This window comes from Oryzias latipes, chromosome 13 (genome assembly GCF_053564925.1).
Source record: "Oryzias latipes strain Hd-rR chromosome 13, Olatipes_Hd-rR_3.1".
Lineage (NCBI taxonomy): Eukaryota > Metazoa > Chordata > Actinopteri > Beloniformes > Adrianichthyidae > Oryzias > Oryzias latipes.
This window is the reverse complement of record NC_136249.1, coordinates 6,203,842-6,227,792: the sequence shown is the minus strand read 5'-3', so window position 1 is coordinate 6,227,792 and position 23,951 is coordinate 6,203,842. Positions and strand designations below refer to the sequence as shown.

At 41.4% G+C, this 23,951-nt stretch overlaps 1 protein-coding gene, 1 long non-coding RNA gene and 12 other non-coding genes across 15 annotated transcripts in view; all 14 read left to right on the top strand.

Moving 5' to 3' along the window:
- The window catches only part of LOC101159213 (dehydrogenase/reductase SDR family member 13), a 336,613-nt gene that overhangs the window by 174,147 nt on the left and 138,515 nt on the right, over nt 1–23,951 (top strand). The gene's annotated exons all lie outside the window — the stretch shown is intronic.
- On the top strand, nt 1,154–1,226 carry trnav-cac (transfer RNA valine (anticodon CAC)). The gene has a single exon. It is a non-coding gene; the product is annotated as a tRNA-Val (tRNA).
- Nucleotides 2,359–2,431, top strand: trnav-cac (transfer RNA valine (anticodon CAC)). The gene has a single exon. It is a non-coding gene; the product is annotated as a tRNA-Val (tRNA).
- On the top strand, nt 3,556–3,628 carry trnav-cac (transfer RNA valine (anticodon CAC)). Its single transcript has one exon. It is a non-coding gene; the product is annotated as a tRNA-Val (tRNA).
- On the top strand, nt 4,753–4,825 carry trnav-cac (transfer RNA valine (anticodon CAC)). The gene has a single exon. It is a non-coding gene; the product is annotated as a tRNA-Val (tRNA).
- Nucleotides 5,195–5,267, top strand: trnav-aac (transfer RNA valine (anticodon AAC)). Its single transcript has one exon. It is a non-coding gene; the product is annotated as a tRNA-Val (tRNA).
- On the top strand, nt 11,152–17,556 carry LOC144996768 (uncharacterized). 2 transcript variants are annotated; one of them, XR_013659595.1, is made up of 4 exons: nt 11,152–11,783; nt 12,789–12,871; nt 13,172–13,248; nt 17,120–17,556. It is a non-coding gene; the product is annotated as an uncharacterized LOC144996768 (long non-coding RNA). The 2 variants fall into 2 exon arrangements; XR_013659594.1 differs by lacking the exon at nt 17,120–17,556 and having other exon boundaries at nt 13,172–15,251.
- trnav-cac (transfer RNA valine (anticodon CAC)) lies at nt 19,195–19,267 on the top strand. The gene has a single exon. It is a non-coding gene; the product is annotated as a tRNA-Val (tRNA).
- On the top strand, nt 19,637–19,709 carry trnav-aac (transfer RNA valine (anticodon AAC)). The gene has a single exon. It is a non-coding gene; the product is annotated as a tRNA-Val (tRNA).
- Nucleotides 20,399–20,471, top strand: trnav-cac (transfer RNA valine (anticodon CAC)). Its single transcript has one exon. It is a non-coding gene; the product is annotated as a tRNA-Val (tRNA).
- trnav-cac (transfer RNA valine (anticodon CAC)) lies at nt 21,583–21,655 on the top strand. Its single transcript has one exon. It is a non-coding gene; the product is annotated as a tRNA-Val (tRNA).
- Nucleotides 22,025–22,097, top strand: trnav-aac (transfer RNA valine (anticodon AAC)). Its single transcript has one exon. It is a non-coding gene; the product is annotated as a tRNA-Val (tRNA).
- Nucleotides 22,787–22,859, top strand: trnav-cac (transfer RNA valine (anticodon CAC)). The gene has a single exon. It is a non-coding gene; the product is annotated as a tRNA-Val (tRNA).
- trnav-aac (transfer RNA valine (anticodon AAC)) lies at nt 23,229–23,301 on the top strand. The gene has a single exon. It is a non-coding gene; the product is annotated as a tRNA-Val (tRNA).

The window sequence follows — 23,951 nt, the reverse complement described above, 5'->3', positions numbered from 1 at the left end:
AGCTCTAAACTGGGCAGAAACATTCATTTGATGAAAAGAAAAAAAGACGAACCATTTGGAGACCAGACAATAAACACAGCGCTACAGCATTTCTTTGCTCATGATGTACCTTCCACTAATCAAGTCACAACATGCCGTGGTCTGACATTGCTTAAACAAAACTGAGTGAAGAAAGTATTGTCCATTTATTTCAAGCTACAAATCATGCATATGGAAGACTTTCCTCATCTCAAGGCAATAGAACCGGGCTCACATTCCCAAGATAAATCATTGGAACCTCATGTTGAATTAAAATGGATAAAGAATTTAACTCCAAATTTTGGCTTTCACGCAATGTTTCTTCCTCATATTCTCTTACCTGATCCAAAAAGTAAGTCCAGCAACATGAAAGGTTTCTGTAGTCTAGTGGTTATCACGTTCGCTTAACACGCGAAAGGTCCCCAGCTCTAAACTGGGCAGAAGCATTTGTTTACTTCTTAAATTGGAGACGTCTGGAGATATGACAGTTTTGTAGGGTTGCTTTTGGAACAGAACTTATTTGCTGATCATGTCTCTAACGACAAGCAAACATGCTGTGAAAGGCCAGTTAGCTCAGATGGTTTAGAGCGTGGTGATAATAACGCCAAGGTCGTGGGTTCAATCCCCATACTGGCCAAATGCATTCTCCACTGGTAGCTAGCACATGTGCAAATGCCAAACTTGTACCTTCATGCTGTCACCAGTGCATAATTGCTTTAAAAAGCTTGGAGTGGCACAGGGTCAACAGATTCCATGACAATATCCATTTCTCTGTCTATTCCACAAGCACTTTCCCCAAGTTCTTAGACTCAAAGAGGAAATACAACATTTGGTTCCAAGGTGTAATCCTGTGGGTCTCATCTTTACTGGGCTAGAATTACAAGCATCAAACACATATGGTAGTATCACCATCTACCAATGCGTTCTTCATCTAATTGCTGGAGAATGATACAAATTTCTGGGGGACCTGAAACCTTCATTCAGCCTCTCAGACATCTTGTAAAACAACTTGTTAGTGTACAAGATCACACAGGTTTCGGAGCGTCCGCAATTGTTGTTTTACGCACATACCTTGGCCCTTCTTTTCTCTAAAGTCATCAACAAGGTGTGTTATTTTAAAGTATGAACCACTAAGGTTTCTGTAGTGTAGTGGTTATCACGTTCGCCTCACACGCGAAAGGTCCCCAGCTCGAAACTGGGCAGAAACATTAATTTGATGAAAAGAAATAAAGCCGAACCATTTGGAGACCAGACAATAAACACAGCGCTACAGCATTTCTTTGCTCATGATATACCTTCCACTAATCAAGTCACAACATGCCGTGGTCTGACATTGCTTATTCAAAACTGAGTGAAGAAAGTATTGTCCATTTATTTCAAGCTACAAATCATGCATATGGAAGAAAATCCTCATCTCAAGGCAATAGCACCGGGCTCACATTCCCAAGAAAAAGCATTGGATCCTCATGATGAACTGAAAAGGATGAAGAATTTAACTCCAAATTTTGGCTTTCACGCAATGTTTCTTCCTCATATTCTCTTACCTGATCCAAAAAGTGAGTCCAGCGAAATGTAAGGTTTCTGTAGTGTAGTGGTTATCACGTTCGCCTAACACGCGAAAGGTCCCCAGCTCGAAACTGTGCATAAACATGTGTTTACTTCTTAAATTGGAGACGTCTGGAGATATGACAGTTTCCTAAAGTTGCTTTTGGAACAGAACTTATTTGCTGATCATGTCTCTAACGACAAGCAAACATGCTGTGAAAGGCCAGTTAGCTCAGATGGTTTAGAGCGAGGTGCTAATAACGCCAAGGTCATGGGTTCAATCCCCATACTGGCCAAAGGCATTCTCCACTGGTAGCTAGCACATGTGCAAATGCCAAACTCATACCTTTATGCTGTCACCAGTGCATAATTGCTTTAAAAAGCTTGGAGTGGCACAGGGTCAACAGATTCCATGACAATATCCATTTCTCTGTCTATTCCACAAGCACTTTCCCCAAATTCTTAGACTCAAAGAGGAAATACAACATTTGGTTCCAAGGAGTAATCCTGTGGGTCTTATCTTTACTAGGCTAGAATTACAAGCATCAAACACATATGGTAGTATCACCATCTACCAATGCGTTCTTCATCTAATTGCTGGAGAATGATACACATTTCTGGGGGACCCGAACACCTTCATTCAGCCTCTTATACATCTTGTAAAACAACTTGTTAGTGTACAAGATCACACAGGTTTCGGAGCGTCCGCAATTGTTGTTTTACGCACATACCTTGGCCCTTTTTTTCTCTAAAGTCATCAACAAGGTGTGTTATTTTAAAGTATCAACCACTAAGGTTTCTGTAGTGTAGTGGTTATCACGTTCGCCTCACACGCGAAAGGTCCCCAGCTCGAAACTGGGCAGAAACATTCATTTGATGAAAAGAAATACAGACAAACCATTTGTAGACCAGACAATAAACACAGCGCTACAGCATTTCTTTGCTCATGATGTACCTTCCACTAATCAAGTCACAACATGCCGTGGTCTGACATTGCTTATACAAAACTGAGTGAAGAAAGTATTGTCCATTTATTTCAAGCTACAAATCATGCATATGGAAGACTTTCCTCATCTCAAGACAATAGAACCGGGCTCACATTCCCAAGATAAATCATTGGAACCTCATGTTGAATTGAAATGGATAAAGAATTTAACTCCAAATTTTGGCTTTCACGCAATGTTTCTTCCTCATATTCTCTTACCTGATCCAAAAAGTAAGTCCAGCAACATGAAAGGTTTCTGTAGTCTAGTGGTTATCACGTTCGCTTAACACGCGAAAGGTCCCCAGCTCTAAACTGGGCAGAAGCATTTGTTTACTTCTTAAATTGGAGACGTCTGGAGATATGACAGTTTTGTAGGGTTGCTTTTGGAACAGAACTTATTTGCTGATCATGTCTCTAACGACAAGCAAACATGCTGTGAAAGGCCAGTTAGCTCAGATGGTTTAGAGCGTGGTGCTAATAACGCCAAGGTCGTGGGTTCAATCCCCAAACTGGCCAAAGGCATTCTCCACTGGTAGCTAGCAAATGCCAAACTTGTACCTTCATGCTGTCACCATTGCATAATTGCTCTGAAAAGCTTGGAGTGGCACAGGGTCAACAGATTCCATGACAATATCCATTTCTCTGTCTATTCCACAAGCACTTTCCCCAAATTCTTAGACTCAAAGAGGAAATACAACATTTGGTTCCAAGGAGTAATCCTGTGGGTCTTATCTTTACTAGGCTAGAATTACAAGCATCAAACACATATGGTAGTATCACCATCTACCAATGCGTTCTTCATCTAATTGCTGGAGAATGATACAAATTTCTGGGGGACCTGATCACCTTCATTCAGCCTCTCAGACATCTTGTAAAACAACTTGTTAGTGTACAAGATCACACAGGTTTCGGAGCGTCCGCAATTGTTGTTTTACGCACATACCTTGGCCCTTCTTTTCTCTAAAGTCATCAACAAGGTGTGTTATTTTAAAGTATCAACCACTAAGGTTTCTGTGGTGTAGTGGTTATCACGTTCGCCTCACACGCGAAAGGTCCCCAGCTCTAAACTGGGCAGAAACATTCATTTGATGAAAAGAAAAAAAGACGAACCATTTGGAGACCAGACAATAAACACAGCGCTACAGCATTTCTTTGCTCATGATATACCTTCCACTAATCAAGTCACAACATGCCGTGGTCTGACATTGCTTAAACAAAACTGAGTGAAGAAAGTATTGTCCATTTATTTCAAGCTACAAATCATGCATATGGAAGACTTTCCTCATCTCAAGGCAATAGAACCGGGCTCACATTCCCAAGATAAATCATTGGAACCTCATGTTGAATTAAAATGGATAAAGAATTTAACTCCAAATTTTGGCTTTCACGCAATGTTTCTTCCTCATATTCTCTTACCTGATCCAAAAAGTAAGTCCAGCAACATGAAAGGTTTCTGTAGTCTAGTGGTTATCACGTTCGCTTAACACGCGAAAGGTCCCCAGCTCTAAACTGGGCAGAAGCATTTGTTTACTTCTTAAATTGGAGACGTCTGGAGATATGACAGTTTTGTAGGGTTGCTTTTGGAACAGAACTTATTTGCTGATCATGTCTCTAACGACAAGCAAACATGCTGTGAAAGGCCAGTTAGCTCAGATGGTTTAGAGCGTGGTGATAATAACGCCAAGGTCGTGGGTTCAATCCCCATACTGGCCAAATGCATTCTCCACTGGTAGCTAGCAAATGCCAAACTTGTACCTTCATGCTGTCACCATTGCATAATTGCTCTGAAAAGCTTGGAGTGGCACAGGGTCAACAGATTCCATGACAATATCCATTTCTCTGTCTATTCCACAAGCACTTTCCCCAAATTCTTAGACTCAAAGAGGAAATACAACATTTGGTTCAAAGGTGTAATCCTGTGGGTCTCATCTTTACTGGGCTAGAATTACAAGCATCAAACACATATAGTAGTATCACCATCTACCAATGCGTTCTTCATTTAATTGCTAGAGAATGATACAAATTTCTGGGGGACCTGAACACCTTCATTCAGCCTCTCAGACATCTTGTAAAACAACTTGTTAGTGTACAAGATCACACAGGTTTCGGAGCGTCCGCAATTGTTGTTTTACGCACATACCTTGGCCCTTCTTTTCTCTAAAGTCATCAACAAGGTGTGTTATTTTAAAGTATCAACCACTAAGGTTTCTGTAGTGTAGTGGTTATCACGTTCGCCTCACACGCGAAAGGTCCCCAGCTCGAAACTGGGCAGAAACATTCATTTGATGAAAAGAAATAAAGCTGAACCATTTGGAGACCAGACAATAAACACAGCGCTACAGCATTTCTTTGCTCATGATATACCTTCCACTAATCAAGTCACAACATGCCGTGGTCTGACATTGCTTATTCAAAACTGAGTGAAGAAAGTATTGTCCATTTATTTCAAGCTACAAATCATGCATATGGAAGAAAATCCTCATCTCAAGGCAATAGCACCGGGCTCACATTCCCAAGAAAAAGCATTGGATCCTCATGATGAACTGAAAAGGATGAAGAATTTAACTCCAAATTTTGGCTTTCACGCAATGTTTCTTCCTCATATTCTCTTACCTGATCCAAAAAGTGAGTCCAGCAAAATGAAAGGTTTCTGTAGTGTAGTGGTTATCACGTTCGCCTAACACGCGAAAGGTCCCCAGCTCGAAACTGGGCAGAAACATGTGTTTACTTCTTAAATTGGAAACGTCTGGAGATATGACAGTTTCGTAGCGTTGCTGTTGGAACGGAACTTAATGCTGATCATGTCTCTAACGACAAGCAAACATGCTGTGAAAGGCCAGTTAGCTCAGATGGTTGAGAGCGTGGTGCTAATAACACAAAGGTCGTGGGTTCAATCCCCATACTGGCCAAAGGCATTCTCCACTGGTAGCTAGCACATGTGCAAATGCCAAACTTGTACCTTCATGCTGTCACCATTGCATAATTGCTTTGAAAAGCTGGGAGTGGCACAGGGTCAACAGATTCCATGACAATATCCATTTCTCTGTCTATTCCACAAGCACTTTCCCCAAATTCTTAGACTCAAAGAGGAAATACAACATTTGGTTCCAAGGAGTAATCCTGTGGGTCTTATCTTTACTGGGCTAGAATTACAAGCATCAAACACATATGGTAGTATCACCATCTACCAATGCGTTCTTCATCTAATTGCTGGAGAATGATACAAATTTCTTTTTTTTTTTTTATAACTTTATTTATTGAACATTTTCTGTATTAAACAGACATACAGAGTGTAAAATGAAATGTAAAAAAGGCAATGTGTAAAAATAAACACTCACATGTCAACCCGTCCCACCCACCCCCGTCAACAACCCCCAGAGGCCAAGTCAGACACAATAAATAAATAAATAAATAAATAAAATAAATAAATAATAAATAAAAAAGTAAATAAATAAAAAACACAAACCACTTGGGCTTTTTTTTTTCTTTTTTCTTTTTTTTTAAAATAAGAAATACGTCCAGAAAAAAAAAAAAAAAAAAGGTAATTAAATACGTAGTAATAAGTGAGAAAACCAGGGTAACAGCAGTGGCTTTTTGTTGCACTGGTGCTCAGTCAGCCTCCAGATTGTGAGGAAATGTCAAGGAGTCCACATATTGTAGGAAAGGGCTCCAGGTCTCATGAAACACCCTGAGTGAGCCATGAAGTGAGTACCTAAGCCTCTCAAGTTTGAGATTGTAAAGCACCTCGCGGACCCAGCGGACATGCGAAGGGGGATGGGGGAGCTTCCAGTTCAGCAGGACCAGCCTGCGTGCTAATAGGGTGGTAAATGCAACGGCCCGCTTTAGTGCACTCGGCGTGTCTGAAGTTGGGGGGAGACCAAATATTGCCGACATGGGATTTGGTGTGACGGTGTATCTGTAAGCCCTCGTTAGTGTATCAAATACATCTGTCCAAAGAGCTGCGATCACTGGGCATGACCAAAACATATGGGCATGATTGGCAGGAGAGAGATGGCATCTGCTGCAGGCATCACTAATAGAAGGATAGATTTTGGCCAGTCTGGCATTGGTGTAATGGACCCTATAAACAATCTTACATTGAATCAATCTATGGCGGGCGCAAATAGAGGACAAATGGACAAGAGACAATGCCGACCTCCATTGTTGTTCCGTAATGTTAAGGTTTAGACCGTCTTCCCACGCAGTTTTGACAGTATCGGACGGCTTTGAGGATGCTGTCCAAATTGACTTGTAAACGCTTGAAATGCATCCATTAACAAAAGGGTCTTTGGAGAGAAGAACATCCAGAAGAGTTTCTGGTGGGCGATTTGGAAAATGAGGAAACAGTTTTTTAACATAGTCCCTGATCTGGAAGAAACGGAAGAGATGCTGATTCGGGAGGGCATATTTCTTTGACAATTGTTCAAATGAGGAAAATACATTGTTAGTGTATAAGTCAGAGATTGATTTAATCCCATTCCTGTGCCATAGTTTGAATGACAGATCTGTTTTGGACGGATCGAATCTGCAGTTTTTGTAGACTGATGTGAGGACTGTGGAATTTATAAGGCCGAAATGTTTCCTGAATTGACTCCAGATTTTCAAAGAAGTGGACACCACTGGGCAGGTATGGACACTGGGAAGGGGAAGCTGTGCACACAGTATTGAGCGCAGACAAAATTCTGAAGATTTCCCTTCCAGCTGAGTCCAGCTTGAAATGGCCTCATTGTCATCGTTCATCCAGAAAAGAAGTTTCTGGATGTTTGCTGCCCAATAATAAAATCTTAGGACTGGCAGGGCCAGTCCTCCCTCATCCTTCGGGGCTTGTAAGACTGATTTTCAGATACGAGCCGGCCTGCCCGACCATAAAAATGATGAAACGGTCCTGTCTAGCTTGTCAAAAAATGATTTGCCTAGGAAGATTGGAAGATGTTGGAATAGGTAAAGAAACCTGGGAAGGACGGCCATTTTGACCAGAATAACCCGACCTGCAAGCGAGATCGGCAGAGCTGACCAACGTAAAAAATCCCTCTCTGTCCTGTCAATCAGGGGGGTAAAGTTTGTATGGTAGAGCCCAGACAATAATGGGGTGACCTGGATGCCTAGATATCTGAACCCACCAGGTGACCACCGAAACGGAAAAGTAGAGGAAGGGATCATTCGGGCTAGGTCATTGATAGGCAAAAGTTCGCTCTTCTGATAATTAAGTTTGTAGCCAGATATATTGCTATACTCTTGTAGGATATTAAGGATGATGGGAACGGAGGTGATAGGGTCTGAAACGTAAAGCAAAAGATCATCCGCATATAGCGAGACCTTATGAACTGTGCCTAGACGCTTGATGCCAATAAAGGCTGCTTCTGAGCGTAACCAGATGGCCAATGGTTCAATAGCCAGAAGAAACAACAAAGGAGAAAGAGGACAGCCCTGCCTTGTGCCACGATGTAAAGAAAAGGAAGGAGAAAACGTATTGTTAGTGCGAACTGAAGCTTTGGGGGAAGAGTAAAGCAGTTTAACCCAGTCGACAAACCCTCCCCCCAGTCCAAATCGGGATAGAATGTTAAATAGAAAGCTCCACTCGACCCGATCGAAGGCTTTTTCTGCGTCAAGAGAGAGAATGACCTCAGGCATTACAGAGCAAGGCGAAGAAATTATGTTAAAAAGGCGTCTAGTATTACACGACGATAATCTGCCCGGCATGAAACCTGTCTGGTCCAAATTTATGATGGTAGACAAAACGCATTGTAGACGGGAAGCCAGAATTTTAGACAGAATTTTAAAGTCAACATTGAGAAGGGAAATGGGTCTGTAACTGCTGCAAAGTAGAGGGTCTTTGTCTTTCTTAAGGAGAAGAGATATTGTGGCTTCTGAGAGAGTGTTTGGAAGGCAGCCGGAGAGAAAGGCTTCATTATACATATCTTTTAAGAAGGGGCTAAGCACGGAGGAAAAGGTTTTGTAGTATTCAGTGGTAAAACCGTCAGGGCCAGGTGCCTTACCACTTTGGAGTGATTTGATGGCCTCAGAGACTTCTGCCGTAGTGATGGGTTTACCTAAAATTTCAGCATCCTCATCAGTGACACGTGGAAAAGTAATTTTATCAAGCGCAAGATCTGGAGAGTGTGGACACTCAGATGTATAAAGAGTCGAGTAGAACTTCGCAAATGTCTCGTTTACACTAACTGGGTCTGTGATCGTCACACCCGCTGGAGATAATATTGCTGGAATAAGCCTAGAAGATGCCTCAGCCCTTGCCTGGTATGAAAGAAGCTTCCCCGCCTTGTCACCCGATTCATAGAAACGTTGTCTGGATTTAAGCAGCAGCGTTCTGACCTCCGTGGTAGAGATAAGATCAAGCTCTGTCTGTAGTGCGAGTCGTTTCTTATACAAGTCTGGATCAAAACTAGCAGCTAATAATTGGTCTGTGTCCTTGATGTCGTTCAGAAGTAAATTTGTACGAGCAGACTCCACTTTCCTCTTATTAGAAATAAAAGAAATCAGTTGACCTCTAATGTACGCCTTTGAGGCCTCCCAGAGATTGCTTCTATTTGTTTCTGGCAGGTCATTAAATTCAAAAAATAGAGTTAGTTGTGATTGTATAAACTCTTTATAGGATTCCTCAGCTAGGAGGACGGCATTGAACCTCCACTGGTTCAACAGGCGAGGCCGGGAGAGTATGGCCAGATCAAGAGAAACCGGAGAATGGTCTGATATAGCTATACCGTGATAGTCGACAGAAACCAGATTAGACAGAAGTCGTACATCTAAAAGAAAAAAGTCAATACGAGAAAAGGTGCGATGAACATGAGAGAAGAATGAGAACGATTTTCCCCCCGGGAATTTATGCCTCCATGGGTCAGTAATACCGAACTGTTGAGAGAGAGTCGATAGCATTTTGGCTGCTCTAGTAGGGGGGGCAGAAGTGTTAGAAGATCGATCAAGCTGCGGATCCTGCACAAAATTAAAGTCACCACCCATAATTATATAGTGATTTTGGAGATCTGGAAAAGATGAAAAAAGTTTTTTAACAAAAGCACTGTCGTCCCAGTTAGGGCCGTAAACACAGATGAATAGAAAGGATGTTAGTTGAATCTTCCCAGAAACTATTACATATCTGCCATTCGGGTCTAGCACTGACTTTTCTGCAATAAAAGGAAGATCCTTATGGAAAATTATGGCTGCACCACGGGCCCTGCAATTAAATGTGGAGTGAAAGACTTCCCCCACCCAATGTTTTTTAAGTCGCACAACTTCCTTATTGGGCATGTGAGTTTCCTGGAGAAAATAAATATCTCCTTTAAGGCGATTTAAGTGGGTCATTACTCGCCCCAGTTTTGTAGCATTCCCCAGCCCCTTCACATTCCACGAAATAAGTCTGAATCTGTTATTTATGTTTATAGAAGACATACCTCAAACAAGATCTTTAATTAAAGTGATGGGCGTGGACATGGTAGGTTGGAAGAGCACGGCTGGTCTCTGTAAGGAAATCTGAGTGAAACGAAGAAAAAAAAAAAAAAATAATAATAATAATAATAAAATGAAATAATAAGCTTGGCCTGAACATCCCCATATATACATGAAAACAAGAAACAAGTGTCCATTGCACAACGGTGTCAACACCTAACCACGGGACTTCCCTCTTTCGTCCAAAGTCCTCCAAATCCCCAAGTTTAAAGGCACATTATAATTGCCCCAATAACAGAAGTCAAAATTACCCTTAGAAAAGTGTGAGTAAAATAATTATAGCTACTTCAAAAGAAAAAAGTAAATAAGCAATTAAAAATATTTATATATAAAATAAAATAAAATAAAATAAAAAATAATAACTAGCTTAGGTCCTGAGGTGGCAGTCATTTAGACAGTAGCAACAGCCTTCTTGACAGGTCACGTATTGTTACTAGTTGGATTCAGGAAGGGACCGGTCACCATCATCTCGGCAGCGACGAGAGACAAAATCGGCAGCATCTTTCACCGAGGGAAGATGTTTCCTGGAGCCATCCTCCATCACGACAAACAGCTTAGCTGGGTACCTCAGAGCAGGCTTGTGGCCCAGCTGGTAAAGCTTCCTCATAACATCACGATACTGGCCGCGCTGCTCCAAAACCTCCGGGCAGTAATCCTCCACGATATGGATCGGAGAGCCTTTGTAGGAGAGATTGCCCCGAAGTCTGCGAGCCGTCCGCACCACCAGCTCACGAGTCTGAAAGCGGTGAAAGCATATCACGACGTGCCTCGGCTTACCGGCGGGCCCTGGCTTAGCAGCTAGTGAGCGGTGTGCACGGTCTAATTCCGGAGGAGATGAGAGAACGTCAGCACCAAGCACTTCAAAAAGCAGCTGCGAAAAAAAAACTGTTGGTGTAGGCCCTTCAATATTTTCGGGTAATCCAAAGATCCGAATGTTGTTGCGGCGGCTCCGGCCTTCGAGATCAGTCAGCTTAGCCTTTAGCTTAGCGTTTTCAGCCGCAATGGCTGAAAGCGTGGTCTTCATCTCCGTCACGTCGATGCTAGTAGAGTCTGCAGACTGCTCCAAGTGGGCAATGCGTTCTGTATGGTCATCAACTGCGGCCTGAACAGTGCTCAGTCTGGCCTCGTACCTTGCGTATGTATGGAGTTAATTCAGTCTCAATAATCAGAAATGCACACAATCTGTTTTACAAATGCACACGCTCCGATTCACAAATGTCATTTTATGCAAACGTGAAAAATAAATTCGGAAATACACACCCTGTGTTTCACAAACACACAGATTGTGTTTCACACATGCACACTAAATGTTTTACAAATGCACAATAAGGGTTTCTCACAAATGTGCACACTGTTTTTCACAAAAACATTTTAGAAATTCACAATAAATGTATCAGAAATGCACAGTAAGTGCTTCACAAACATGATTTTTAGTTACACATGTGATGTGAACTCACAGATCATTCGAACTGCAGACTGTGCATTCAAAATCCCGTTCTCGTTTGTGAATCTCCCCGTGTGTGTGAGAGATTTTTCTACGGTGAATATTGAGACTCATCTGACGGAGCGGGTCAACTAATGTCACCATTGGCTAGTGAATCTGTCAATCAAACTCATCGGCAAAGCAGGCGGGTTCGCTTTTAGCCAATCGAATGGCCCCTTACACTCCTCACTTTCAAAGTGACGAGGGAGGGAGCTGTTCAGCACAGCAGTTGAAAGGACGCGGGCGGCAAACATGGCGGAGAGGTCTTCTGAACGGGATCAGTCTCAGCCCGTAAGTAATGCATTTATTTGATCATTCCCTCGTCGTACGTCCTGTAATGTTATTGAATACTAAGTTGAAGCGGTCTCCTTTGCCAAGTGACATGTGTGAATGCTTTATGAACACTGCAGCCGAGTCGTTTGCAGAGTACCCCCACCGCAAATTAGCTTAGCTTTGTTTTGCTTAGCCTGTGCAAGTTGTGTCTGCCTTTGAGTGTGAGTGAAGTTCAAGCCGGTGTCGGTTCAAGCTAGCGTCTATAGCCAATGATCTGTAGGTTCTTAACATGATTCAGATAGAACTAAGGGGGAAAACATGCCGGATTTACAGCAGCAAAGAAAGTTTAATAAAAAGTATTGATTTGGAGACGGCGATTTGTTTAAACACTGATGCTATGCTATGCTAACTAGCTAGTTGTTCCGTGTGCTGCCTTTATGTAAACGCGATCCGGGTTAAAGTTAGACACAGCATTTTCACAACCCAGACTTTAATAAGACGGGGTGGACTGTGCAACAAAGTTAATTCATATGACATTCATGAAAACGGCATTTTTTAAATATAACATACATGAATCCACTGTTGAATGAAAGAAGCCTCATTAAGTTTCTAACGTTAGAACCCGTATTCATTGTGATGACCAGCCCTGTGAGATTGTGTCAGAGTGACAGCCACTAAAATCCCCGTATCTTTACTTCCAATGACGTAATGACAAGAATCCCAAACATTATGTTTTTAGGCTGTTTTGTAGTCGATAAGTAGTCACAGAAAGGGCGGATGGGAGAAATCAGCTGTCAACAGTGATTAGAGTAGAAGTTACTGTAAGTATTACTCACAGGCTTCCTGTGATCAGTGTCTTGTCTCTGATTTTTTTTTAAAGGTGTTCTTTACTACAAGCTCAAGTTATCATAGCAAGAGTGTTTTAAAAAAATTCCCCTTTCATATATTTGAAAATTATGTAATTTAAGATCAGACAGCTAAATGATCTAATCCATGTTTGTTGTGTTTTTATTTATTCTCTAGGAATTACTGAAGCGTGACAGCGTGACAATCTTTTGGTCCTCGTGCCATCAGGCAATAAAACTCTCTGGCAGGGCATCTTACAAGTAATTTCTTTTAATTTTACCCACTGATTTTCCAATTATTTACCTTTTTTATCAATCTTTTTATTTTGTGATATTTCTATTTGTAATGCATGTGTGTTTATGTGTTTTTTTAAGATGGCCATTTTTAAAAAATTTCCTCAGGGATTATTAAATACCCTTCTATTCTATTCTATTTCATATTTTATCATCCTATTGTATTACTGTTTTACCTGTCAATTGGGAATTTAGCATTTTTGCCCCTGTAAATATCTGACAGTTGAAAGTATTTGTACTTGTATTCCATGTATCCTGTACCTGAAGATAGCAGACAACAACTGTGCAGACACCCACTTGGCCTTCTTCAGTGACGCTGTGAACGTTTATGGCTTTCCTCTGAGGTATTCATGTCATTCATAAAGAAATCTTTTATTCACATATCAGGCAGTATAAGTACTTGGTTATTTGTACAAAAATAAAATAACCTTTTTTAGACTCCTCTGAAAACAAAGGCAACTCTAAAACTCTTTCCCCTCATGAATAACATTTTACCCCCCCTTAACAGTCTCTCTCGCCTCAATTTTTTCCCCAGAGATACATGTAACCCACTCCTGCAATTTTTTAACCTAGAAATTCTACTTATTGGCAACGTACATAAGAACATTACATTTTAAACTGATGTGTACCGTATTGGCGATGCATTTGTAATTATGTGTTTGAGACATGATTTTCATGTTATTGTCGGGGTGAGAGGAGATCACGGAGGAGAAATGTGGGCATAGCCGAGTTAATGCTCACAGTACGTACAACTGACACAAACGGCTTCATTGTGGGAAAAGTGTACACACAATCAACGGTGAGTTGAACCTAGTTTTAGAAGCTTTAATATATACACAGGGCTCCAGACTGCGTCCATTTGGTCGCATTTTGCGACCAAAATTTGAGAGTGTGCGACTGAATTTTACACCCAGTCGCACATGTGCTACCAGTAAATTTGCCTCCTCCACCCTCCGTATTTTTTATACATTAAACATGAAAGGAGCACGTCAATGATCGATGAAATGAGAGATGAAATCATCAATGAGACGCGAGCGCACACGCACGCAGGCAGACACACACACTCGCGCGAATACTCATGAGACTGGAGCACACGCGAGCACACACTCGCGTTTCATTGAGTGATGCCTGAGGCGGCCAATGCGTCTGAGAAGAATAGGGAAAGTCACTGCAAGTGGCTAAAATATGTGGAGGGGCGGGGCCTAGAGATAATCGAGCGCGCGTAAACATCTGTGGGAAGGAAACGGAGACAAATATCATCACAACCTGATATGTGCGTCTGAGCTATGAGCAAGCGAACTATTGATTCGTTCTTCCGACCTGCAGCTAGTGTACCAGTGACAGAGTGTACAGCAGGGGTCTCAAACTCGCATGAAGTCGAAGCTGCAGCGAGACTGAAAGAGACCAGGAATTAGGAGTTGTCCTTAACATTCAATTTCGTTTTAATATGCCTCTCCCCCTAAGTATGAGCTGTGATATTACATCTTTTATAATTATTTTAATGTTTTGTAATGGATGTAGCCTTTTTTTAATCAGTTGGTATTTTAAATTATTTTAATTGATCAGTGAACTACAAAAAACCCATCAGGACGCATGTCCCATAATGCATTGTTTTGTAGTCTGTAGGGCAGCTTTTAGTCAGTTCAATACTAAATTTCCAGCTGCGTTCGCTCTGATTGGTGTCTTGCTCTCACCCCTTTCTCGTGATATTTTTGTTTTGATTGACAGGTGATGTTGGAGCAAAAACAAAAATATACGTCACACACCAGGGGCCTGTTTCAGAAAGGAGGTTAAGTGTAAACTCTGAGTGCGTTAACCCTGAAATCAGGGAAACCCTGGGTTTTCCGTTTCAGAATGGGAGGTTTGTTAAACCAGAGAAAGCAGAGTAAGTCAAACCCGTTTCTGAAAGAGAGGTAACTTATACTCGGAGTCAGTGTCCATGGTTACTTACTCTGTGAACCTAACCTGGTCGGGAGCAGGTTTTATCCTCTAAACTCAAGGTTTCTGCCGGTCCCCTCCCCTTTTTAAAGACGAAGCGGTATTTTTTGCTTTAACCTTCATTGCCCAAATTTCCGTCACACAGAGACAAGTGACAAGAATGGCTTGTCCTTTTTTGGAGGACCCAATAGACGAGGAGGCTGCATTAATTCCTAGAGAATTACATTTACGTCGTGTGAGGATTTTGAGAAGACTCAATTTTTTGTCATTGCTCCATACGTTTTTGTTTGAGCGTTACCGTTTTTCATTGCAGTCAATTCCATATATACAATGAAAACAACATTAGGTATTGCTATGTAGATGTTTCATATGTCAAATATTGTCAACAAAGCTTACATCCATGACATACTCAAATTTGACCTGATTGAATTATGTTTATATATATATATACTTCATTTTTAGCTGCTGCCATGTTCTTTTAATTCCTGCAGGATTGCATCTACATGAAAATGAAATCAGGGACATTGGATTAGATTAATGTAACAATTACTTTTTGGAAACACAATTTGCTAGTAGTACTGCTTACTTTCTTAATCCCATATAAACCTATACCACTTGATCAATACAAGGGTAGTGTTGCAGTGTGTGTGTGCTGAGCGGGGTGCGATTGCAGGTGCAGATGGGGGGGGGGGGGGGGGGGGTGAGCACGGAGCGAAGGTGTGTGCGTGGTATATATTGTGTGTTCGGAGGATGGAGCACTTAGTTAAATAAAGACAAGGTGTCATTCCCAGAATAACTGTTTTGGAGTCATTCTTAATCCGCTCTGGAGGTTGAGGGTTTCCGACGGGAAGTGAACCCCGAAGGAGAATTCCCTTCGGCCCTGAAGGAAATCTCCCCTGCGCTTCTGACCACGGTCGGAAAGACGAGAGAAAAGAAAGGAGAAGTCTTCGCGCAGCGAAAGGTTCAACAGTAGACAAAAGTTCACTTTTAAAAACACAATTGCATGTATTAATATTAAACTGACCAACGTTTGCAAGAGGGGAATGTTAACAAAAAAGTCCTCTAAACATTACCGACGTTAAATGCATTTTCCCCCAGATTGGTTCTGTACACTATGCAGCATTTCATGCATTTACACCAGGAATGAGACTTCAAAAGTACACCTAAATATCACCATTTTTTATTTCACTCCTTACGCTATTTAAAAAGTTATTACAGCCAATATTTTATAACAATGATTTAAATGCAAACTTACGCATTAACTTGAGCAGCTATGTTTTCCACGCTAACTGTCTCTGTTTTGCAGATGCAGCGGTGTTGCTTTTCTTCTGGAATATGTGCTCATATTCACTGTAACTCTGCAGCAGCACGTCAAGTTCAGCTGGAGAAAAATATGCAGACCTCTTTTTTTCACGGTTGCCATGGTGACTCGTGATATCTGCGCTCCATTGATAATGGCTTCTTATAGTCGCGGTGCGCACGCTTAACTCCGAATCAGTCCACTCAGAGTTGATTGACCTAACTCCGATCAGCTTCTCTGAAACAGAAAACTCAGAGTTGTTAATCTCCCGATTGACCAACTCAGAGTTCAAGTTCAACCTCAGAGTTGGTTGAACCTCCTTTCTGAAACAGGCCCCAGGTGATCTGTGCAGTGTTGCGTCCATCTGGGTGATCTCAAACACGCTTATTGTGCATCTTGGCTGAACCTATTTGGTGTCACCAACATGAATTTCAATCCTCTAATATTTACATACATTTAAGTATTGTTTGAAACTGTGAAATTACGAAAGGTTACTACGGTAATCACTTGTTACTAAAAACTTTTTTTTATTCTAAATGTATGGTATTTTTTTAACTATTTTTACTTAGTTGTACTGTCGTGACAGCGATGGTGATGTCAGTTTACCTTCTTGTTGCATCTTCAAAAGTGCAGAATAAAATATGACACTGAATTAGAAACAGCACATTGTAATTTCTGCATCTATTATTAAAGTATTTATTAGTAATACAGTGGAAATTAGTAGATTTGGTTAGAATGTTGATTTACGGTATGCGCCCCTAAATTTTCTGGTTGTGCCCCTAAAATTTTCAGTTAGGGGCCACTATGCTCCTAGTGAAAAAAGTTAGTCTGGAGCCCTGATACATAAAAGTGAATGATGTATTAAAAATAAATCTGACAATATAATATTTCTTTTTGCTTTTTTCCAAATACAGGATTGAGCCCCTCTGGTGAGATGTCTTCGTGAGTGTTACTGGTTTATATTACAACAGGGTCAGGGTATGCTGGTTCCAGAGATTGAATGGGAGGAGAGTGGATCCATGACTGAACCTCATCCTGGGATCAATGTCCTGGTATGGGACAGTCCCCTTTTGGGTCCACAAATGTTGGAACTGCAAGACGACATCAATCCATTGTGGAATTCAGACCGTTTGGGAGTTGACCTACATCTTTACTGTCCAGTGTGTTTAGAACTTAATTTAGGTGACATAATTACATACAGAAGAAGAGAGACTGAGGGGAGCAAGACAGAGTTCAAATCAATACTGCTGTATTGTTCAAGGGACTTCATTGTATGTAAGGATGTTATGAAAATTAGTTCCAGTTTAAATAAAATTCAAATCAGTAGAGATCCCACATTTGCTTAAATTTTGATGTTTTAATCTGTCCATGTTTTCACTGAATTTTACTCTGCAATAAAGGGTGAATGTTTGCACTTTGTTGTTCTATGACCATCTTTTGTTGTGTAGTATTTAACCAGCTATAAAACCCAGAGAGATGAGGATCTTTTTTGCAAGGGTGACCTGGCCAAGATGTGTATATGTATATGGTTACAATATAAAATCACTGACATTTGAGTTATTAAAAAAATAAAATTAAGGTCAAGCAAAGTGACTTCGGGCTGAGCAGGGGAGGTGTATATTGGGCGTCTGTGATTGACAGTGAGATGAACTTGAGGTAATGTAGTCCCACTGCGTGGTACGGAGCAAAGTGATGCCAGTTTCTCCACAAAACCTGTGGAAGTTGAAGATTTTTCTCCTCCACCTTCATATGATCAAAACCGTGTCTGAGTGTTGAAATGACGCTAGCATGAAAGCTAAGAGAATAACGTACAAACAATCCCGAGTGAAACGTTCATTTTAAATCTCATGACCAGTACAGAGTTCGATGGATTCAATGTCACTGCATTCAACCAATGTTGCCTTGCTTCCAGGTCCACTGAAAAGTTGCACAAGCCAGTAATTTTTGACAACCGAAGGCAATAAACCGACAAGCCATGCTAAGGCTAACACGCTAACGACCGACTGGTACAGAATCAAATATGGGCGGGGCTTTTGCCACCCGCAGAAAGCGTAGAGAAAGTGTAAGGGGCCATACGATTGGCTAAAAGCGAACCCGCCTGCTTTCCCGATGAGTTTGATTGACAGATTCACTAGCCAATGGTGACATTAGTTGACCCGCTCCGTCAGATGAGTCTCAATATTCACCGTAGAAAAATCTCTCACACACACGGGGAGATTCACAAATGAGAACGGGATTTTGAATGCACAGTCTGCAGTTCGAATGATCTGTGAGTTCACATCACATGTGTACCTAAAAATCACGTTTGTGAAGCACTTACTGTGCATTTCTGATACATTTATTGTGAATTTCTAAAATGTTTTTGTGAAAAACAGTGTGCACATTTGTGAGAAACACTTATTGTGCATTTGTAAAACATTTAGTGTGCATGTGTGAAACACAATCTGTGTGTTTGTGAAACACAGGGTGTGTATTTCCGAATTTATTTTTCACGTTTGCATAAAATGACATTTGTGAATCGGAGCGTGTGCATTTGTAAAACAGGTTGTGTGCATTTCTGATTATTGAGACTGAATTAACTCCATACGTATGTGTCCTTTATTTCAGCAAGAAGCTCGGACTTAGTTTCCGCTAGCTTAGCAGTCAGGACAGCAGTGAATGCGCTAATACCGGCCGCTTCCTCCTTCTCCTGTTCATCTCTTCTGGTTTTTTTGGACATGATTACTTAGGTGATCCGTTGAATTAGTTGTTGTAGGGCAAATTTTTAACTAATTAGTTAGGTGGCTTAGTAGAAGTCAATAAAGGTGGGAAGCTCGGACACACACGTCTACTCCATTCGACAACACCGGAAGTCCTTCCGAATGATACAAATTTCTGGGGGACCTGAACACCTTCATTCAGCCTCTCATACATCTAGTAAAACAACTTGTTAGTGTACAAGATCACACAGGTTTCAGAGCGTCCGCAAATGTTGTTTTACGCACATACCTTGGCCCTTCTTTTCTTTAAAGTCATCAACAAGGTGTGTTATTTTAAAGTATCAACCACTAAGGTTTCTGTAGTGTAGTGGTTATCACGTTCGCCTCACACGCGAAAGGTCCCCAGCTCAAAACTGGGCAGAAACATTCATTTGATGAAAAGAAATAAAGCAGAACCATTTGGAGACCAGACAATAAACACAGCGCTACAGCATTTCTTTGCTCATGATATACCTTCCACTAATCAAGTCACAACATGCCGTGGTCTGACATTGCTTATACAAAACTGAGTGAAGAAAGTATTGTCCATTTATTTCAAGCTACAAATCATGCATATGGAAGAAAATCCTCATCTCAAGGTAATAGCACCGGGCTCACATTCCCAAGAAAAAGCATTGGATCCTCATGATGAACTGAAAAGGATGAAGAATTTAACTCCAAATTTTGGCTTTCACGCAATGTTTCTTCCTCGTATTCTCTTACCTGATCCAAAAAGTGAGTCCAGCGAAATGAAAGGTTTCTGTAGTGTAGTGGTTATCACGTTCGCCTAACACGCGAAAGGTCCCCAGCTTGAAACTGGGCAGAAACATGTGTTTACTTCTTAAATTGGAGACGTCTGGATAATGACAGTTTCGTAGCGTTGCTTTTGGAACAGAACTTATTTGCTGATCATGTCTCTAACGACAAGCAAACATGCTGTGAAAGGCCAGTTAGCTCAGATGGTTTAGAGCGTGGTGCTAATAACGCCAAGGTCGTGGGTTCAATCCCCATACTGGCCAAAGGCATTCTGCACTGGTATTTAACACATGTGCAAATGCCAAACTCATACCTTTATGCTGTCACCAGTGCATATTTGCTTTAAAAAGCTTGGAGTGGCACAGGGTCAACAGATTCCATGACAATATCCATTTCTCTGTCTATTCCACAAGCACTTTCCCCAAATTCTTAGACTCAAAGAGGAAATACAACATTTGGTTCCAAGGAGTAATCCTGTGAGTCTTATCTTTACTGGGCTAGAATTACAAGCATCAAACACATATGATAGTATCACCATCTACCAATGCGTTCTTCATCTAATTGCTGGAGAATGATACAAATTTCTGGGGGACCTGAACACCTTCATTCAGCCTCTCATACATCTTGTAAAACAACTTGTTAGTGTACAAGATCACACAGGTTTCGGAGCGTCCGCAATTGTTGTTTTACGCACATACCTTGGCCCTTCTTTTCTCTAAAGTCATCAACAAGGTGTGTTATTTTAAAGTATCAACCACTAAGGTTTCTGTAGTGTAGTGGTTATCACGTTCGCCTCACACGCGAAAGGTCCCCAGCTCGAAACTGGGCAGAAACATTCATTTGATGAAAAGAAATAAAGCCGAACCATTTGGAGACCAGACAATAAACACAGCGCTACAGCATTTCTTTGCTCATGATATACCTTCCACTAATCAAGTCACAACATGCCGTGGTCTGACATTGCTTACTCAAAACTGAGTGAAGAAAGTATTGTCCATTTATTTCAAGCTACAAATCATGCATATGGAAGAAAATCCTCATCTCAAGGCAATAGCACCGGGCTCACATTCCCAAGAAAAAGCATTGGATCCTCATGATGGACTGAAAAGGATGAAGAATTTAACTCCAAATTTTGGCTTTCACGCAATGTTTCTTCCTCATATTCTCTTACCTGATCCAAAAAGTGAGTCCAGCAAAATGAAAGGTTTCTGTAGTGTAGTGGTTATCACGTTCGCCTAACCCAGCTCGAAACTGGGCAGAAGCATGTGTTTACTTCTTAAATTGGAGACGTCTGGAGATATGACAGTTTTGTAGGGTTGCTTTTGGAACGGAACTTATTTGCTGATCATGTCTCTAACGACAAGCAAACATGCTGTGAAAGGCCAGTTTGCTCAGATGGTTTAGAGCGTGGTGCTAATAACGCCAAGGTCATGGGTTCAATCCCCAAACTGGCCAAAGGCATTCTCCACTGGTAGCTAGCAAATGCCAAACTTGTACCTTCATGCTGTCACCATTGCATAATTGCTCTGAAAAGCTTGGAGTGGCACAGGGTCAACAGATTCCATGACAATATCCATTTCTCTGTCTATTCCACAAGCACTTTCCCCAAGTTCTTAGACTCAAAGAGGAAATACAACATTTGGTTCAAAGGTGTAATCCTGTGGGTCTCATCTTTACTGGGCTAGAATTACAAGCATCAAACACATATGGTAGTATCACCATCTACCAATGCGTTCTTCATTTAATTGCTGGAGAATGATACAAATTTCTGGGGGACCTGAACACCTTCATTCAGCCTCTCAGACATCTTGTAAAACAACTTGTTAGTGTACAAGATCACACAGGTTTCGGAGCGTCCGCAATTGTTGTTTTACGCACATACCTTGGCCCTTCTTTTCTCTAAAGTCATCAACAAGGTGTGTTATTTTAAAGTATCAACCACTAAGGATTCTGTAGTGTAGTGGTTATCACGTTCGCCTCACACGCGAAAGGTCCCCAGCTCGAAACTGGGCAGAAACATTCATTTGATGAAAAGAAATAAAGCCGAACCATTTAGAGACCAGACAATAAACACAGCGCTACAGCATTTCTTTGCTAATGATATACCTTCCACTAATCAAGTCACAACATGCCGTGGTCTGACATTGCTTATTCAAAACTGAGTGAAGAAAGTATTGTCCATTTATTTCAAGCTACAAATCATGCATATGGAAGAAAATCCTCATCTCAAGGCAATAGCACCGGGCTCACATTCCCAAGAAAAAGCATTGGATCCTCATGATGAACTGAAAAGGATGAAGAATTTAACTCCAAATTTTGGCTTTCACGCAATGTTTCTTCCTCATATTCTCTTACCTGATCCAAAAAGTGAGTCCAGCAAAATGAAAGGTTTCTGTAGTGTAGTGGTTATCACGTTCGCCTAACACGCGCAAGGTCCCCAGCTCGAAACTGGGCAGAAACATGTGTTTACTTCTTAAATTGGAAACGTCTGGAGATATGACAGTTTCGTAGCGTTGCTGTTGGAACGGAACTTAATGCTGATCATGTCTCTAACGACAAGCAAACATGCTGTGAAAGGCCAGTTAGCTCAGATGGTTTAGAGCGTGGTGATAATAACGCCAAGGTTGTGGGTTCAATCCCCATACTGGCCAAAGGCATTCTCCACTGGTAGCTAGCACATGTGCAAATGCCAAACTTGTACCTTCATGCTGTCACCATTGCATAATTGCTTTGAAAAGTTTGGAGTGGCACAGGGTCAACAGATTCCATGACAATATCCATTTCTCTGTCTATTCCACAAGCACTTTCCCCAAATTCTTTGACTCAAAGAGGAAATACAACATTTGGTTCCAAGGTGTAATCCTGTGGGTCTAATCTTTACTGGGCTAGAATTACAAGCATCAAACACATATGGTAGTATCACCATCTACCAATGCGTTCTTCATCTAATTGCTGGAGAATGATACAAATTTCTGGGGGACCTGAACACCTTCATTCAGCCTCTCAGACATCTTGTAAAACAACTTGTTAGTGTACAAGATCACACAGGTTTCGGAGCGTCCGCAATTGTTGTTTTACGCACATACCTTGGCCCTTCTTTTCTCTAAAGTCATCAACAAGGTGTGTTATTTTAAAGTATCAACCACTAAGGTTTCTGTAGTGTAGTGGTTATCACGTTCGCCTCACACGCGAAAGGTCCCCAGCTCGAAACTGGGCAGAAACATTAATTTGATGAAAAGAAATAAAGCCGAACCATTTGGAGACCAGACAATAAACACAGCGCTACAGCATTTCTTTGCTCATGATATACCTTCCACTAATCAAGTCACAACATGCCGTGGTCTGACATTGCTTATTCAAAACTGAGTGAAGAAAGTATTGTCCATTTATTTCAAGCTACAAATCATGCATATGGAAGAAAATCCTCATCTCAAGGCAATAGCACCGGGCTCACATTCCCAAGAAAAAGCATTGGATCCTCATGATGAACTGAAAAGGATGAAGAATTTAACTCCAAATTTTGGCTTTCACGCAATGTTTCTTCCTCATATTCTCTTACCTGATCCAAAAAGTGAGTCCAGCAAAATGAAAGGTTTCTGTAGTGTAGTGGTTATCACGTTCGCCTAACACGCGCAAGGTCCCCAGCTCGAAACTGGGCAGAAACATGTGTTTACTTCTTAAATTGGAGACGTCTGGAGATATGACAGTTTCGTAGCGTTGCTGTTGGAACGGAACTTATTTGCTGATCATGTCTCTAACGACAAGCATACATGCTGTGAAAGGCCAGTTAGCTCAGATGGTTTAGAGCGTGGTGATAATAACGCCAAGGTCGTGGGTTCAATCCCCATACTGGCCAAAGGCGTTCTCCACTGGTAGCTAGCACATGTGCAAATGCCAAACTTGTACCTTCATGCTGTCACCATTGCATTATTGCTTTGAAAAGCTTGGAGTGGCACAGGGTCAACAGATTCCATGACAATATCCATTTCTCTGTCTATTCCACAAGCACTTTCCCCAAATTCTTTGACTCAAAGAGGAAATACAACATTTGGTTCCAAGGTGTAATCCTGTGGGTCTAATCTTTACTGGGCTAGAATTACAAGCATCAAACACATATGGTAGTATCACCATCTACCAATGCGTTCTTCATCTAATTGCTGGAGAATGATACAAATTTCTGGGGGACCTGAACACCTTCATTCAGCCTCTCAGACATCTTGTAAAACAACTTGTTAGTGTACAAGATCACACAGGTTTCGGAGCGTCCGCAATTGTTGTTTTACGCACATACCTTGGCCCTTCTTTTCTCTAAAGT